Raw genomic sequence first — 17472 nt, forward strand, 5'->3', positions numbered from 1 at the left:
ACTTGTATGATCTGATGAGGACTGAAAAAAGCACAACCCAGCAAATAATATGATGAGTCAAAATGACAACCATTTATTAAGTACCTATTGTGTGTTGGTCAGGGTACTAAGCTCTGGGCATATAAAGTATGCATAGTGTCCCTCTATCCTTAAGAAGCTAAGGGGACAACATACAAACAGCAAGAAACAAACAAGTATAAACTGAAGATAATAGCAGACTACAACAATAAGTAAAAAGAAACTGAATACAGCTTCTTTGTTGGTTGGTTTTGCACAACTTGCTTAAAAAGGATGGATTATTGAGTGAGAGACAGGTGCTGTTTTCTTGAGATGACTCATATGAAGTAAGGCAAAATAAAATGTTTTTAAAATTTCTTTTAATAGTTTTTTAAAAAAGAATCGTTTATTCCAATTTGCTACATCCTTTTATTCACCAACTTAGTGTCCTTTCCCTTCTTACTTCCTTCTTCCTCCCTTCATATGTTTCCTGCTCCCTCCCTTCCTGGTTTCTTTTCTCACCAAAGCTGGAGATAGAGTGGTCACTCAAGAGCTTACTCACACTGCTGATCAATAGCGAAGCTTTGACAGGCTCTATTTCCAATCTGGGCTGGTTTGCAGTTTAAGCAAGCTTCCTTAGGCAACGTAGTTCCCCCTTCCCTTTGCCCCTTGGAATTCACCATATTGATACCAGTGCTACCACCCAATCAGGTATAGCCCTACTACAACTCAGAACTCCCAAAACTCTAGTGATCCACTAGCTTCCCACCTCCACGGTACCAGGAACTACAGGTATGCTCTGCTACACCTGGCACCATTTCTTTATAAACAAATCTGAATGTTTAAAATTGAATCAAGGCCAAGGGCACTTGAAAGTAAACAGTATTGCTTCACTTGGAAACTAGGATAAATAGTGCTGCTTGCTGAATGTTCTTCTGATACCTATTTGAAATGTATGAAAGGAAAAGAATTTCTTCCTTCTATAAAGACTGTTGCACTTTGGGTTTGTGGCTTCTTGTGCTAAAGTGGATTTTTTTTTTAGAGTACTCATTTCTAATGATTATCATCATTTCCTTATAAAAATTCACCAGACTGCTAGAATATTATATTTCCAGAAGGTAATTCTTACTCTAACATAGCTGTCTATAGCATTTCATCCATATCAGACCCTTGTTATTTGCTACCACATGGAGCCTTGTTCAGTAAATGCTATGGCCATGGATTCTTGAAATATTTACCATAGAAAATTCCACACATCTTTTACTAATATACACCCAAAGAAAAAAAATTGCACAAGAAAAGAAAGTATACTTTTAATAAAGTTAGTTTTCAGGAAATAAAAATTTAGCCATCTTACATTACCTCAAAATATAAGAAAATCACTTATCTAACCCAACGGAATTACCAGGAGAAAGTATAAATTCTGTGTTCATGTTTGTTTTTACTCCTTAACCATGGATAATGAAGCATACTGTTGGCCTGAGTAAGATCATACAAGGTTTGCCAAATTGGTAATACATAGCAATATAATACTACAGAGTACTTGTACAAATTAGCGGCCAACTACTGCTAATTCATATGCCTTGCAGAAGAAAGGGACTATGTTACTCCCCACCCCCCACTCATTGCATGTAGAAAACAATTTGAATTGAGAGTACAGTTTCTTCGGCACCCTATACTTCTACAAAGACTGTCCATTGTCTAGAAGTAGGACAACGCTGATCTATCAGATCAATAGACAAATCCAACTGTCTGACCATTACATACATACAAAGTTCATTCCCAGAGAGAGAAGCACCAACATCTGGGTTTTCAAAGCCAGGGTGCTCCTTAGCAGCTACCCAGAGTCTCCTCTGGCCAAACACTTACAATGAGTAAACCCCAAAACAAAACCTCACCTCAAAGTCTATATACACATTTTCAGAGCCAGAGGGCATCACAACCCTTGAGAAACAGTGCCTCAGAAATTAACAAAAGGTGTGGGCCTGGCTACAAAACAAATCTCCCCTAATCAAGCTTCCCTTAAAGGGCAGGCCTACTAATGAGTGGGGAAGATCTTTAACTCTCATTAACATAATTAACATTACAGGAAGGCACACCCACCTCTCCTTGGTGTACAAAATCACAAACTTACTTTAAAGCAAATCTTAGGTGCCACCTCCTATGAGAAATCTTACCAGATCTCTCCAACTAGTGTTTTACAAGTATAAATGTTGTGTCTGAAAAACAGCAAGAAAGCTTGAGGACATAATAATTTTTTTTTGTCTCAGTATCCCCAGAATACAGCATAACACCTTGTACACAGCCAATTAATAAATGTTTATTTAATTGAATTGAAGGATGCCCACCCAGGTCAAATGTTCAATTTCCAGATGGACTGGCTACCTTCATTTCACATTTCCTTAACTTCAGTCAACTATCTCAAACAAATGTTTTCCACATGTCATACTTAAAGCAAGAGAACAAAAGAGTGTGTGAATGGAGCAGCACAAATTTATTCTACTACCAGGAAAAATAACCCAATGTACATGCATGTCCTGCTCATAACCAAGGATCTTTTTCCTATGTGAAGATGTGCACACTAATGAACTACAGAATTTGATACAATAAGTTTGGGTGTGTTTTGTCACTGAATCTTTCAAGTTAGCAACTGTGTATTTTTCATTTTTTCCATGTCATCTCTTCCACCTACTCAAGGCAGCTCAATGGCAGTTTCATATGTTATTAATCAGACATCTTAGGCTTTACCATTCCCTCTTGAAGAATAGAAAATGACTAGATCATCAAGCCAGAGAATAAGCAACTTTAGAAACCTTTAGTACTAAACCATAATTCCCTACTTTTCTTTTAACTTCCTCTGCTAAACTTCTGGTCAAAAGCAAAATGTTGCCAAGAGCAAAAGAAATGCCTATGTCAATGTAAACTCAACCATCAGGCTTCAAAATTGGTTGACAGAGAAAAACAAAGAACTCCTCCTCAACTCAGGATGGAACATTTTAGGAGGGACAGTGACAAAATGGAATGCAACCAGGATGGTAAAAAGGTTGGATTTTATGTCAAAAAATGAAAGAAACTGTAAGTATTTAGTCTGAAGAAAATGGAAGGAATGGGAGTGGTGGGGAGGATTGGTAAATGAAACTCTCTCTTCTTTGGGGTATCATTACAGTGCAGCTGGTTTTCTTCTCACCTTTCTAAAGGCTCTACACCTCACTGTTCTTTGCTAAATTATCACCCAGATACGATACTTAAAGGTAACGAGTGGATCTTTCTTAGGTCCTTTTCTTTTATCCACAGTTTCTCTTTTGGGTGACTTCTTCAGCTCCCAAACTGTGATTTCTATGCACTTGACTCAGATCTGTATATCTAGCCTCACTCTCTCTTGAGCTGTAGTCTAGAATTATAAACTGCTTATTCCAGAGATATCACAAACCTGAAGAAGAAGAGTGAGGTGGGAGGGAGGGGACAGAATAAGAAAAAAAAAAATTACATGGAAAAGGCAGATGGTGAGATGGCCTGAATGGATGACTAAAGGTTTAGTCTGGCATCAAGGGCCACCTAGAAAAGAGTAGGCTAAGTAGATTACTTTACATATACTTAGGAACTGGTTGGGGCCAAAGGTGGGAAATCCAAAGATGAGAGGATTAACTTCCCCAGGGACTGAGAAGTAGATTTTGGAAGTCTGGGTACCAGTTCTGGTGTGAAGGGCAGAGTCCAGATGGGGAAGAGCAGGTAGGTCACTGCCAGCAGGCAAATGTCCATTTTTCTTTCCACTCTTACATCTTGCACCTGCCTCCCCTATCTTCTCTGTGAAACAGTGAACACTGGCCTCCTTACTATTCTATGAATAAGACACTCCTATCTCTTGGCCCCTGGTATTTTCTCTGGTTGTCCCCTATACTTGAAATGCTCTCCCCTTCCTCATTTATACTTTGTACCCTTCCTGGCTTCCTTCCTAAGTAATTCCACGTCATATAGAAAGCTTTTCCCAACCCCACTTAATTCTAGTTCCTTCCCTCTGTTATTTCCTATTTATCTTGCACATAGCTTGTTCATACATATTTGTTTGTTTGTGTCCTCCATTAGAAACTGAGTTCCTTGAGGGCAGGTGCTGTCTTTTGCCTTTCTTTGTACAGTATAACTAGCATTTAGAAAGTGCCTGGCAATTAGTAAATACTTAACAAATGTATACTAACATTTATCCTTGACTCAAATTACAATTCTATACCACCAAGGTAATGTTTAACTCCTCCAACATTTTTTTTGGAGAAGATGGGGGACAGGTCCTGGGTCTTTTTGTTGTCTCCTTACGTTCTAAGGCTTTTCTTTAAAAACTTCATTAAATAAAATATTACTGTTTTAAAATGACAATGCAAAACAGTCTGATAAATATATTAGGAATGAGATGGAGTCATAACTTTTGCGTAACTCAAGTCAAAGTCACTGTTTTCAAAATAAGATTCCTATTTTGAGAAATGAAAGATTTTCTCCAAATCTTCTAAAGAACCTATTTTCTATCCATTTAAGATAACATTACATCTATATTAATTGCTGAAGTTGTATAATGTTTTATTTTATATATATAATCTATACATAATTATATATTGATAATAAAGATTGAAAAAGTTAACAAATACACACACACATACACGAACACATTATTTTTAATTTACAACAGAAGTTTTCAAAGGAAGGACTAAAATATGCAAATCACCTTTTAAAAAACCAAAACTATCACTATTAGGTCACAATGAATGACTCCTTTATACAAAATGAAAGGATGAATACGATCTGAATATCACCGAAATTCTTCAGGCCTGGCATCCAAGTGTCAGCATGTAGGTTACTATGACAACTTAAATTACAGAAAATGTCTCTTCCTGTAGTACCCAGTTGTTTTGCTTTTACCATCACTTCAAGCTGTTTCAAAACTGTCCAAATGATTTTCTATGACAATAACAAATACCTCTTTATAAGTTTCATTTGAGAACATCCCACCCTAAAATAAATCACAAGCATGTAAAACCCATGTGAGGAAAATGAAAAAAAAAATTTCAAACAAATTCTGAGAATATCCATATGCAAATTTTGAAATGATTGATTACAGCCAGATGGTTCATTCTAGGAACTGTAAGGAAATTACTCTCCTGGCAATTTTAAAGTCTGATTATAGACGTTAATCATTATTTTCTAAAGAACACTTTTATTTGTGGGTATAAAAGGAAACCTCAGCGATATTTTGACCTGAAACAGAAGGAAATACATACAGTCAAATTACTTCCCCTGTCTTCTTCAGTTAAAGTGGATTTAAAGATAATTGCTCTCAGACAACTTCACCTTAATAAACTTGGTAAATGTCTTAAAAATGAGGCAACAATTATTTGTTTCCATCAATATTCCAAAAAGAAAAGGTCATAAAAGGGAAAAACTACAGAGGAAATAATTAAGTAGAGAATAAAATTTTCATCCTGAAAGTTTACTATTGGGGATCAGAATTTCAGTATATGGTAGGTCAATAGAAACGATTCTAGCTGTCACTAATAATGAAACATAAACCAAAAATAAAACAGGGATACATTTTTACTAAACTCCAGTGGCTCCTTATGAGCTCCTCCAAGATCAAATATAAAATTCTCTGGCATTCAGAGTCCTTTATAGCCAACCCATCCCCCTCCAATATAACCGATCCTTATATTCTTATACTTCTAACTCCCCCCTCATTTCCATCTAGTGACACTGACCTTCTTACTCTCATCCAAAAAGGTGCTCTGTCTTTAGATTCTGGGCACTTTCAGTGGCTGTCCCTCATGCATCCTCATCTCTGCCTATAAGTCCCAGCTAAAATCCCATCTTCTACAGGAAGCCTTTTCTAATCTCTTTGAATTCTAGTACCTTCCCTCTAAAGCTTATTTTCTATTTATCCTGTATATACCTTTTTGATACAGTTGTCTACCATGTTGTCTCTGCCATTAGACTGAGGACAAAAACTTTTAACTTTCTTTGTATCTTCACCACTTACAGTGCCTGGCACATAGTAGGCATTCGTGTTTATTGACTGACTAAATATAGATAATAAAATTTATTAGTAGAAAAGGAAAGAAACAAGCATGGATTCACTAACAAAATTATCATACCAAGTTAACTTTAAATTCCATTTGTTTCATAAGGTTCCTAGACTATTATATCAAGGAAATGCTATAGACGTATGGAAGCCATTTTTCAGCAAAGCATTTGACAAAGTTTCTTTAAGATAATCTATATATAGAAAAATGTAAACTAGATTACGGCACTGTTAATCAGCTGAATCATATTAAAAGTACTGAGTAACAGATTAATGAAAGCCTAGACTGAAATCTCTAGTAGTACGCTGTAGCTGTATCTTGGGCATGTTTTGATTTAATATTTTTATGAATAATTCAGTTCAAGACAAAGAAGGTATACTTAGCAAAAGTTTTGAACAGGCTAGAATAATAAATAGGCCAAATAACAAAATTAATGAGATAAATGAATAGTTCTTGAGATATAGAATGGAAACCTGAGAGGATATTAGGATCTAATGAAAGCTTTTTAAAAATGAGAGAGAATTGGGCAGTTGGAAGAAACTGAAGGCAGTAGGAAATAATGAGATAGGTGAGAAGGGTTGCTTCAACAGGCAAGCTGTTGGAAAAGATGAGGTGGGTGAGATTATGGGTACATGTAGCAAGAATAGGTGCAACTTTATCAGAAATTGAGAGGAAGGAGCAGAGAGCAGAAGATGAGGACAAGGGGACTTCATAAAGTAGGCTGTGCAGTATTCCAGGATTTGATATAATCAGAACAATGTCAGAAGAAAGATCCTCTGGAGACCTCACCATCTAAATGGAATCCCTCTTCTATTTGGACTTTGTGCTAGCATCTCCCATGATGGTGACAAACATACACCTGCTTTATGCGAGTTCAATATTAATAAGTATAGAGTTGGTAAATAAAGCTATTGTTATTTCTCTATCTCTTTCAGTGAATCATATGATCTTGGCATATACATGGGAGATACTTTATTTGAAATGCGGCTTTTAATCAGGTATTCTTAAAACAGTCAATACATAATAAGCACAGTGGGTTCTTCTCCACACATGTCAATTTTCTAATTAAACAGATGTCATCTGATGGAAAAGCCTTTCTTTTTCCTTCTCATGGCTTAATCAAGGATGAACTCAACATATGGGTAAAATGTTCTCATGAAAATTATGTAGAGATGAGAAAGTGGGCATGAGTCCAGTAATATCATTTGGTTAAGGATTGGGAAACAACATGGAGCATGGAAAGGGGAGAACAATGAAGCTGGAAAGACAGGTTGGGATCAAGTTGTGAAGGGCTCTAGGCACTAAACAGAAGAATTTGTATCTGTTCACAGGGGTAACAGGGAAACACTGGAGTTCACTGAGCAGAGGAAGGACATGATTAGATCTGTGCCAAAGGAAAGACACTTTGGCAGCTATGAGGACAACAGATCAGAGGGGTGAGAAACCTGAGGCAGGAAGAACAATTAGGAGGCCAGGGGAAATGTGATAAGGACCTGAACTTGGATGACAGCTATGTGATTAGAGAGACACTGGAAGAGAGATATTGTAGAGGGAGAAACAAGAACTACAGCAGTCAGTGGCCAAAATAATAATCACAAGGTGCATGGTGGGCATGAGTAGTCTATAACATATTGCCAGTGAGCCACTGAATAGGAAACCACCATTACAGGTATCAGTAGAGATGCAGGACTAGAATAGTAAATAGGCCAGCCACTGATGAATGTCCCATTTGTCCTGTTAGTATGTGCATGGTTCCAAGAAATCTAAAGAAAATTCCCCAAATACATTGAGTGAACGGCATATAGAGGATTTAGGGGAAAACAGAGACAAGAGTCTCACACCTAAGAAGAGGGTGCAGTTGGGTTGTAATCTGGGCTTCTAAAGCGAGTACCTGTATCAAATTGTAACACTGATACATAAAATATATTCATCTGATTTTTTATTAGTTTTTGCTGGATCTCGTGAGGAAGGCAATTTTAAAATAAAATGGCACTCCCAAAAGAGCACTTAATCAGTATAAATTAAGATTAATTAATCTTAATCAGCATTAAATTATTTTCATTAGTCAATTGTTGTTTGCTAATTAATTTTGGCTCTTGTAGTACCAGCTGTCAGTAACATATTTTGCACCAGCACAACTCAGTATCATGAAAAAATTAATTCACCGGTTAATCAATCAATAAACATTTACTAAACACCTACAATGTGACAGTCCCTATGCTATGAGCTGGAGATACAAAAAGAAGCAAAATATATTCCCTGCCCTTAAACAGCTTGCAAACTAATGGAGGAAACCTGAAAATCAATATATAGCAAACAAGCTTTATGTAGGAAAAATTGGAAATCATTAACAGAAGGAAGGCACTAGAATTAAGAGGGGCTAGGGAAGGGTTCCAGTAAAAGAAAGGATTTTAGTTAGGATTTAAAGGAAGCCAAGAAAATCAGAAGGTGGGGCTGAGGAGGAAGAACATTCCAACCATGGGGGATATATCCCCAGAACCTTAGTAAGAATTTCCTTTCTCCAACACCAAGATAGGTGTTGATCCAGTCTCCCCTTAAACACCTTTCCGGAGAATGAATTCATCAAAATACCACTCCAATTAGTAAAAATGACACTAAAACACAACACTGATCTCAATTCATTACTATAGAAAAGGCCTACAGATTAGAATTTTGTATCAGTGAAAGGGAAACAAAATATGGAATTAAAATTATTAGAGTATAAGCACCTCAAAGGTCCTCCTGAAGGTTTTCGTCTTTAAATCTAGCACACCGCCTTGCACGTAATACACTTGATAAGTGTTTGTTCAAATGTATTGTTCAAAATCTGTGTTGCTGTTAGCAAGTGAAACCAGATGACTTAAAAGATATCAGAGCACCTAATAAAATGAATGTCATTTCAGCTTCTAAAGAATATAGACTTGCCCATCTTTTTTTAATGTAGGAAAAATGCATATAACAAAATGAGATTAAATGTTTCTTCTCAGACTGTCAAGCCAAATTTGAATTTCACCTTCTAAGATATTAACGATCTAAAAACACTTTCACCAGGGCAGGTTAAGAATTGTTCTTCACTTAAGAGGAAAACATTTTTAGACTTACCTCACGTCATCAGACTCAAGAATTTGAAATGAAAATGAGGCAGTCTTCAGCGTGGCTGGAGAACAAGCCGGGTATTTTGGGAGTAGCTAGAGGCACCTGAAAAAGTACAAAATGTTTTACAAGTCTGGCTAATCTTTAGCTTAAAAATGCAAATGTGTCCTCTTTTAATTTAGGAATGGCAAAGGGCAAAAAACCTAGTGGTATGAAATCCAAGTATCTTTAATAAGAGTCATTCCGATTCTTACTCCCCACACTCAACTCCTATCCTATAATCCATACCTCCTTAACCTTCTCAATGGCATTCCTTATAGGATGTTTATTTTCTTCAATTTCTTTTGGCATTTTGTACTTTTGCAAATGGAATTTGAGAAGCTTTTGTTTTTACGTCTTTTGATGTGACCATGAATGACCTTGCACCTCCTTTCTCACTTGACCGGAACTAAACACACCACTGCAGTAACTTTCTTAAAGTCAGTTAGTGAGTTAACATTTGGAATCCTGCCTATTGCCAAGGGGGAAAAGGAGAGCTCTCATATTTTTTTGTTGTTATTGTTGAACACCAAAAGCCTAGTACTATTCATTGGAGATAAGAAATATGCCACTAGCTTCCAAGGGGGAAGAGGATGATCATATTCAGTTAATACAATGTTTTGACATATCATTCACTTCATAATTGGCATAATTGCAACCAAGGAACCACTAGTTTCAAGAAGGGCCCTAGACCAGTCATCCTTCATTCTCTGGACTTTACCTCCATGTTTTCGCTGCCTTTTCCCTCCTTCCCCGTTGGCCCCATTTTCCAATTGGTAAATTCTTCCTGAGACATTCATTTCTGAGGAATGATCCAGATCAATTATCCTTAATTCTCTGGACTTTGATGTAATATAACACCTCTCCCCTTTCAGCTCCCTTCTATGTGTTGTCTTCCACCACAAGCATTAAGAAACTTTTAGTTTCAGTTAACAGGAATCTGGTTTTGGCCCATATCTTCTCTGTGCCCCTCCCCATCCTTCCCTTCCTCCTCTCTTGACAAGCTCAATCATTTGGAGTCAACACTGGAAATTACATTTTCTTGTGTTTTAATACATTAATTTTCTTGTGTTTTAATACAACCTTTATTTACATATTTATCTTTATTTGGCTTTCTTTTTTCTGAATCAGATCATACAAGTCTTCATGTTTCTCTGATTTGTTTTCATCATTATTCAAAGTGAATTAATGTCATATGCCAGATTTTTTTTCCAGTTTGTATGCCCAGTTTGGGATACATAATTTATTTCCACATGTCACTGCAAGTAGTGCTGAGGCAAATATCTTAGTATAGAGAAGAACTTTTTTTGTTGTTATGAGGGATCTACTGGATCAAAGTTTATTAATGTTTCCTGCATCATTCTGTGCTATTTTCCAGAAAGTGGGGATAATACACATTCCCACTAATAGAGAAGTAGCATAGTGGACAAGAATACTCGGCCTGGAGGCAAAATCCAGCTTCTGACACTTACTAGTTATATGACTCTGGGCAAGTTGCTTGATCATTATTTACCTCAGTTTCTTTATCTGTAAAATGGAATAACAGCAGCCTCTATCTCCCAGAATTGCTGTGAGGATGAGATGTGACAATAATTGTAAAGCACTTAGCACAATGCCTGTACATATTAAGTGCTATAAAAATGTTAGTTAACTACTACTATGAACAAGATGACCTTTCATCTTCAGCTGTTCTTTAAATGACATGAAAAAGAAGGGCAGGTACTAATTTGATTTCCCTTAATAAAAATGTTGTCCTTCAAAAAGGCAGAGGAACCAACAAAGGAAATTATATTCAGGCTTTAAGTATCATGAATAAGGAAGGATTTTCTATGGTAGAAATTATTAAGATCTAGAGTCACATGACCAGCAAGATGGTAAAATAATTACTTTCTGTAAATTGTTTTAATCCCTAAACCCCAAAGGAAAAGAATTGTACCTGATAGAGAGTAATTATAGCTGATTCCATTAGACAAGAGAGAATACAGTTCAAAAGGTAAAAACACCTTGAATCAACACCAGAGAACATTTATAATTAGAACTCTCACTAAGCATCTCTATCTTTGATTGCTTCAAAATGTCAGTCATGGTGAATATAAGCAAAATCAAATATTTAGGAATGGCAGCCCAGCTATAGAGATTTTCCACAGGTGCAATGACTCTGTCTTAACACGCTACTATACACATACCCTACAAGAAATAGCAGAAACTGATTCTGTCTAATCATATACAAGGCAGGACAATAATAATAAGTACCATGAATAGAGTGCCTATTATGTGCCAGATAATATGTAGGCTAAGTACTTTACAAATGTCTCATCTGATCCTCACACAAACCCTAGGAGGTAGGTGTATTATTATCCCCACTTTACAAATGAGAAGGCAGCTAGATGGCTCAGTGGATAGAGTACTCGACCTGGAGTCAGGAAGACCTGAGTTTAAATGGACCTCAGATACTTATTAGCTATCTGACCCTGGGCATGTCATTTAACCTTGGCTTGCCTTAAACCACTAGAGAAGGAAATGACAAACCACTCCAGTATCTTTGCCATGAAAACCCCATGGACCCATGGATTGCTGAAGAGTTGGGTATGACTGAACAATAACAAAAACAGCTGAGTAAACAGAGGCACTTAGAGAGTGACTTATCCAATGTCACATAGTTTGTCAGTGTCTGAGGCTGGAAAAGGAAGGAGAGAGGAATCTAGCTTGCTTAAAAACATGTTATATGGTTGCACATAAAACCACAGGTTGGGGGGAGCAGGATGCTGTCAGGCATAATGGAAAGGGGCCAGTTCAGTTCTCTGAGAAATGACTCAGGACAAAGTCCTAGACCCAGTGCCATCCTCCAAAGAGGGTGAGGCAGATAAACAGTCCAGCCTCAAGGGTCTTACACCAACAGATGGGAAAAAGCCTAAGAGTGCAGGATAAGGAAAAAAGAATAGCTGAAACACCAGAAGAACTAGAAAGAAAACCTGAGTAGAAGCTAAAAACAAAAGAATGAGGAAAACCTCAAAGAGGAATCAAAATAAGTTAAAGAGGTATAACATTAATGAGTCTGAGCCAATATTGAATAAAACAGGACAGAATCCTGTAGCCTCCCCAGAGATCATGAGTTGAGTGGGACAAAAACTTCCAGAAAGGTTAAAAAAAAGTCATAATAGGAAATTAATGATTTGAAGTCAGAAATTAAAGCTCTCAATACAAAATTAAAAAAAAAGAATTAGCAGACTAAGAAAAAATATCAAATACTAGATAAATCTCTTCAAAGAAAAGGAGCCTATGAAAAATGCTAACACATTTGTATCACCAAAAAATGATGTGGTAGATGATCTGGCACAAGAGAAACAAATATTAACTCTATATAGGCCAAAGTGATGGAAAAACAGAATATGCAAACCTAACAAGGATTAGACATCTCTCTAATGAACATAACTCTAAAAACCTGAAATCATAAGACTGAAAATTCAAGAAAACTGTCCAGAACTTTTGAATAAAACACAACATTGATTGAGGAAATCCAGAGAATGCTATAAGGAAAACAAAATTGCACTTTAAACATCTTCCTAGTGGTTAAATCTATCAATTTCAATGAAAAACAACAAATTTTTAAAGCAGCCAGGAGAAAAATAGATCTTCAACTATGAAAGAACAGCAGTGCAAATAATAGGGTTATTCTGCAGCCATGAGAGACCAGAAAAGGGAATGGAATTATATATCCCCCAAATCAAAGGAGCTCACTCCACAAAACTAGAGCCATATATCCTACAATTTTGAGCCAAATCATCAATGAAAAAATGTTCAAAATGAAAAAATTGAGGCATTCATTGAAAAAAAACCCCTTTGGTGAACAGATTATTCAAATTATAAACACAAAGAGAAGCATAAGAAAAAAAACAAAGAAAAGTTCCAATTGTCTAGAGGTTATTGGGTTTTTCTAAGGCAAACATTGTTTTATGAGATAAAGAATACTGACAAATCTTTAAAGATCAAAAAGAACATAAAGAATTAAAAACTTAAAGAATAAAAAAAACAAACAAAAGTAGTAGAGTTGAATTTATACTTCAAGGATGAAGTCCTTTGAGCCCCTTTTGTGGGAGGGAGCAGAAGACTAGGGGATTGCATAAATAAAGGTGAGATGGCAGTGGGTGATATTGACCTCCTAACTCCACTTGCAAGTAATCTACAAATTGTAGGCAGAAAACAGCAACAAATAAAGGGTGATAATTCCTAGTGTCTCTAGGAAAGAGGAAGGGGAAGTTGCTGGGTGATGTAAAGCAAGTGCCCAGGAGGAGAGTACCCACATGAGTTGCCTATGGGCCAAAAAGTTGCTGAAAATATGCCCAAGGGAATACTGGTATGAGTCTCCCGTAGGAGACAGGAATCTCCCTATGTCTGGGGGGAGTTTGTGTTTCTTTTCAAGAGTGCTGTATGAGTTTAGGGACAGCACTCCACCATAGGAGATTGAGTTTCAAGAAGCAATCTTTATCCAAAACAGTGAGGAGAGGCAGAGTTGGGAGAACATGGTCTTTGAGATGGAGGCTGATCACAGCAGGATGTAGGGTCACGACTCACCATTTGGGGACACAGGGTCACTCCCATTACACGATGCTGCTTCCAAATGATAATGCTTCTCTCATAAATTGATATTTTTAAGAATGAAACAAAACATGGAAGGATGGGTAGAGCTGCAAAAGCAAAACTAAACTAGACAGAAGAGGGAGCTCCATTTTTGTCCTTCAGAGGATTTAACAAAAGGATCAGGGAGCATAAGAAGGAGCGCACAGGAGTATAGCAAATGAATCAGAAAATAATATTCAGAATAGACTGAAAAAGAAGAGGAACAATGAGGACAAAACAAACAAAAACTTCTCGAAAAAGAAGGTGAGTAAAAGAAAATTACTAAAAATAAGAGAAAGATTTTAAAGAAATCTTTTAACTAGGCAGGAACAGAAAAAACGACAAAAGAGGGGAAGAAAGAGATGACTGACTAGAGAGATATTCTGACAAGTCACAGTAAAAGAAACATTTATTAAGCAACAACATAAATCAACAAAAACAATCTGGGACAGTATAAACTGAGATAGTATAATATTTTTTGTGTTATAGAACTCCCTTTGGAAGTCTGGTGAAGCCTTCTCAGAACGTTTTAAAATGCATGAAGTAAAATATATATATAGGATTACAGAGGAAATCAGTTATAATAAAAATGTTATCAAAATATTACCCAAAAAAAATTCATGGAACTAAGTTAAAGAACCCCTGGTATAAGCAAATAAGTGGTGAAGTGGGAAAAATTACTAGTAGGAAGAAATTCACAATTAAGTGGTCTCATTTCTCAAATATAAAGGGCTATAAAAACCATCCATACCCTTTTACCCAACAATACCACTACTGAATACATATACCATATAGATCAAAGAATAAGGTAAAGGAGTTACATGTATAAAAATATTTATGGCAGTTCTTTTTTTTTGTGGTGGCTAAGAATTGGAAATTGAGGCAATGTCCATTAAATGGGAAATGGCTGAACAAGTTGTGCTATGATCGAGATGAAATACTATTGTGTTAAAATGACAAGGGAAATGGTTTCAGAAAAACCTGGGAAGACTTGTATGAACTAATGCAAAGTGAAGTGAGCAAAACTAGATTATACATTGTAACATCAATACTGCAATGATGAGCCACTGTGAAAGACTTAGCTACTCTATTCAACACAATGATCCAAGACAATTCCAAAAGGCCCATGATGGAAAATACTATTCACCTCCAGAGAGAGAACTGACTATCTCTGAAGGCAGACTGAAGAATACTTTTTTCACTTTGTTTTTCCAACATGACTGATTATGGAAATGTTTGGCATGAGTTCACATGTATAAGCAATTGATACTGCTTGTCTTCTTAAGGAGAGGGGGAAAAAAGGGTGAGGAAGGAATGGGAGGGGAAAGGGAAGGAAAGAATTTAGAACTCAAAATGAAAAAAGGTTAAAAATGATTATTTTGGGGGGAAAAAAGTTTTTATGAATCAAATAAAATCCAAGCTGAGTTCAAATATGGTTTCCTAGGTCTAGAGAAATATACTGAAATTTTCCACTTTATGTCACCATGAGACTTTGAGTGCACTCAAAGATGCCATTATTAAATGGAATCTAGTGGGCTGAGTTAATTCACCTTCAAACTGTGAGCACATATGACTCCTTGTTTATTGAAGTAATTAGCACTACCAAATACATAAGGGTTAGCAGTATGGCTTATGATTTTCATAAGCCAAGTCAGAAAACAAATCTTGCTGCTTTTTGCAATAAACTATGTAAATGAAATTTTACAATTTCCATCTGAAACATCTGTGATACTATGTCACACTTCAGCTAAACAGTCACCTAAAATTCTGTCATTTTATTGACAGCTCTACCCCCAGAATAATTTCATTATAAAGTTAATTTCACAGTATATAGTATTAATCAGATAGCTTCATGATTTGCCTTAAAAATCTTTTATTATAATTTAGTAATTTGACTTTTTAAAAGAAACCATTCCAGACTGCATTCTTATTGCTCAGCACAGTTCTCCATAACAGAAAGTACTTGATGGGCTTCTAAAGTCCCTGAGAGCTCTAAATCTATGATCCAATGAATAAAGCTATATTTATACAGCATTTTGTTTTCAAAAGGCACTGTGTGTATGTTGTTGAATTTGATCCTCATAACAATCCTATCATGTTGGCTAATATTATCATCCATTAAAAATGAAGAAACCAAAACTTAGAGAGGTTAAGTGACCCATGGTCAATGAATACTTGTAGAACTGAAGAAGTAGTTTTCAGACTGAAAGCCGAACATTATACCGCGCTTTACTTTTGTAGAGAGATTAGTGTGTGCTTTTGTAACCTGAAATGTTAGACCCGTAACTAGATTTCTTCCTTACAGCATGTTACTATGTCAACAGACTTCTTTGGACACTGAACTTACTCCTTCTCTTTGAACAAGGTAGTCTTAGAGTTTATATTCTGGAATAGCATCACATTTTATCCTAGCTTAGCTCTGACATCTTAGGAAGAACTGATCTACCCTAACATCTCCAAAGTTACTAACCAAGAGAACAATCTTAGTACTAACAGAGTTCATGTTTGGTGGTAGTAGGCACATGGCAGTTCATTATGCAATGTAAAATCACATGCTGCGCAGGAAATATTGAAATACTAGATCTACCAGTCATTTGGACAATGTGTGCATCGCTATGGGAATAATTAATTGCTGACTTTTTATGAGCTGGAAATTTGTATGAGGAAATTTTGTAATTTTAACAAAAACGTTCCTGTTTGGTGAAGTAGGCTCTTTGTGAGGGAAAAACCCCTTGATATGAGTCAAAGAAAGGACTGACTAGTAAGCTAATGCCCTAAACTGGTCATTTATGATCAGGATGAGACTAAAGTCCTTATTTTCCTACTGCCCTGTATGATCTTACATGACAGAATTAACTTATCTGTACCTTAGCTGATTCAGAAAAAGGAAACTTTTCACACCTACTTTATAGGATTTTGCTAGGAGCAATCTTTAAAATCACATTCATAAATTCTGGTTTTGAACAGGTTATTTAAATGCAAGCTTCCATTACTAATAACATACTCAATCAAAAGCAACATAATTCCAAATTTCTTAATTCTTAAAAAATATTTCATGCTTATCTCCAAAAATGGTTTTTGGAATTTTAAAAAGATACAGTCCCAAATATGAAAGTAAATTATGTAATCAATGCTAAATGAAAATGCTTGAAATGATATATTTGGGACCTACTACAGTTTTTAATATCTACTTGTTTGCACATTCACCCAATTCATTTGAGCAAATATTTAATACATGCCTTATATTGAAAGTACTGTTCTAAGTACTGGAGAAGATCCCCAACTTTACTTAACAGAGCTTATAATCAAACACCATGCTTGTTCTTGCCAAATATTTAGTTATATTTCATAGAATTGAAGAATCTCAAATTGGACATGCCTTTGAAAGATCACTTAAGTCCAGTTCATATTCTAGCAAGAACCTCATCTACGACAATGAACAAGAGAATGCCCAACTTCAATCTGAACATCACCAGTAATGAGGAACTCCCTACCTCCCGTGGAAGACTATTCTACTTCTGGGAAGCTTTAATTAATGAGAATTAAAAAAAAAAACCCAAAACTCATACTGAAATAAATCAGATGCATTTTAAAGTATTTGAAAAGCCTTTCCCTCTTTCACCATGAACAGGTATCTCGCAGTCTAACAGATTTTGACCTGTAGTAT

At 36.1% G+C, this 17472-nt stretch overlaps 1 protein-coding gene across 5 annotated transcripts in view; it reads right to left on the reverse strand.

Moving 5' to 3' along the window:
* Positions 1–17472, reverse strand: part of RASSF8 (Ras association domain family member 8) — a 110300-nt gene that overhangs the window by 65371 nt on the left and 27457 nt on the right. For all 5 annotated transcript variants that reach the window (XM_072653458.1, XM_072653454.1, XM_072653455.1 and 2 more), the window contains one exon: positions 9159–9254. The gene's annotated coding sequence lies outside the window, so the exon portion shown is untranslated. The remainder of the gene's footprint in view (positions 1–9158; positions 9255–17472) is intronic.

This window comes from Notamacropus eugenii, chromosome 3, assembly GCF_028372415.1.
Source record: "Notamacropus eugenii isolate mMacEug1 chromosome 3, mMacEug1.pri_v2, whole genome shotgun sequence".
NCBI classification, from domain to species: Eukaryota; Metazoa; Chordata; class Mammalia; order Diprotodontia; family Macropodidae; genus Notamacropus; species Notamacropus eugenii.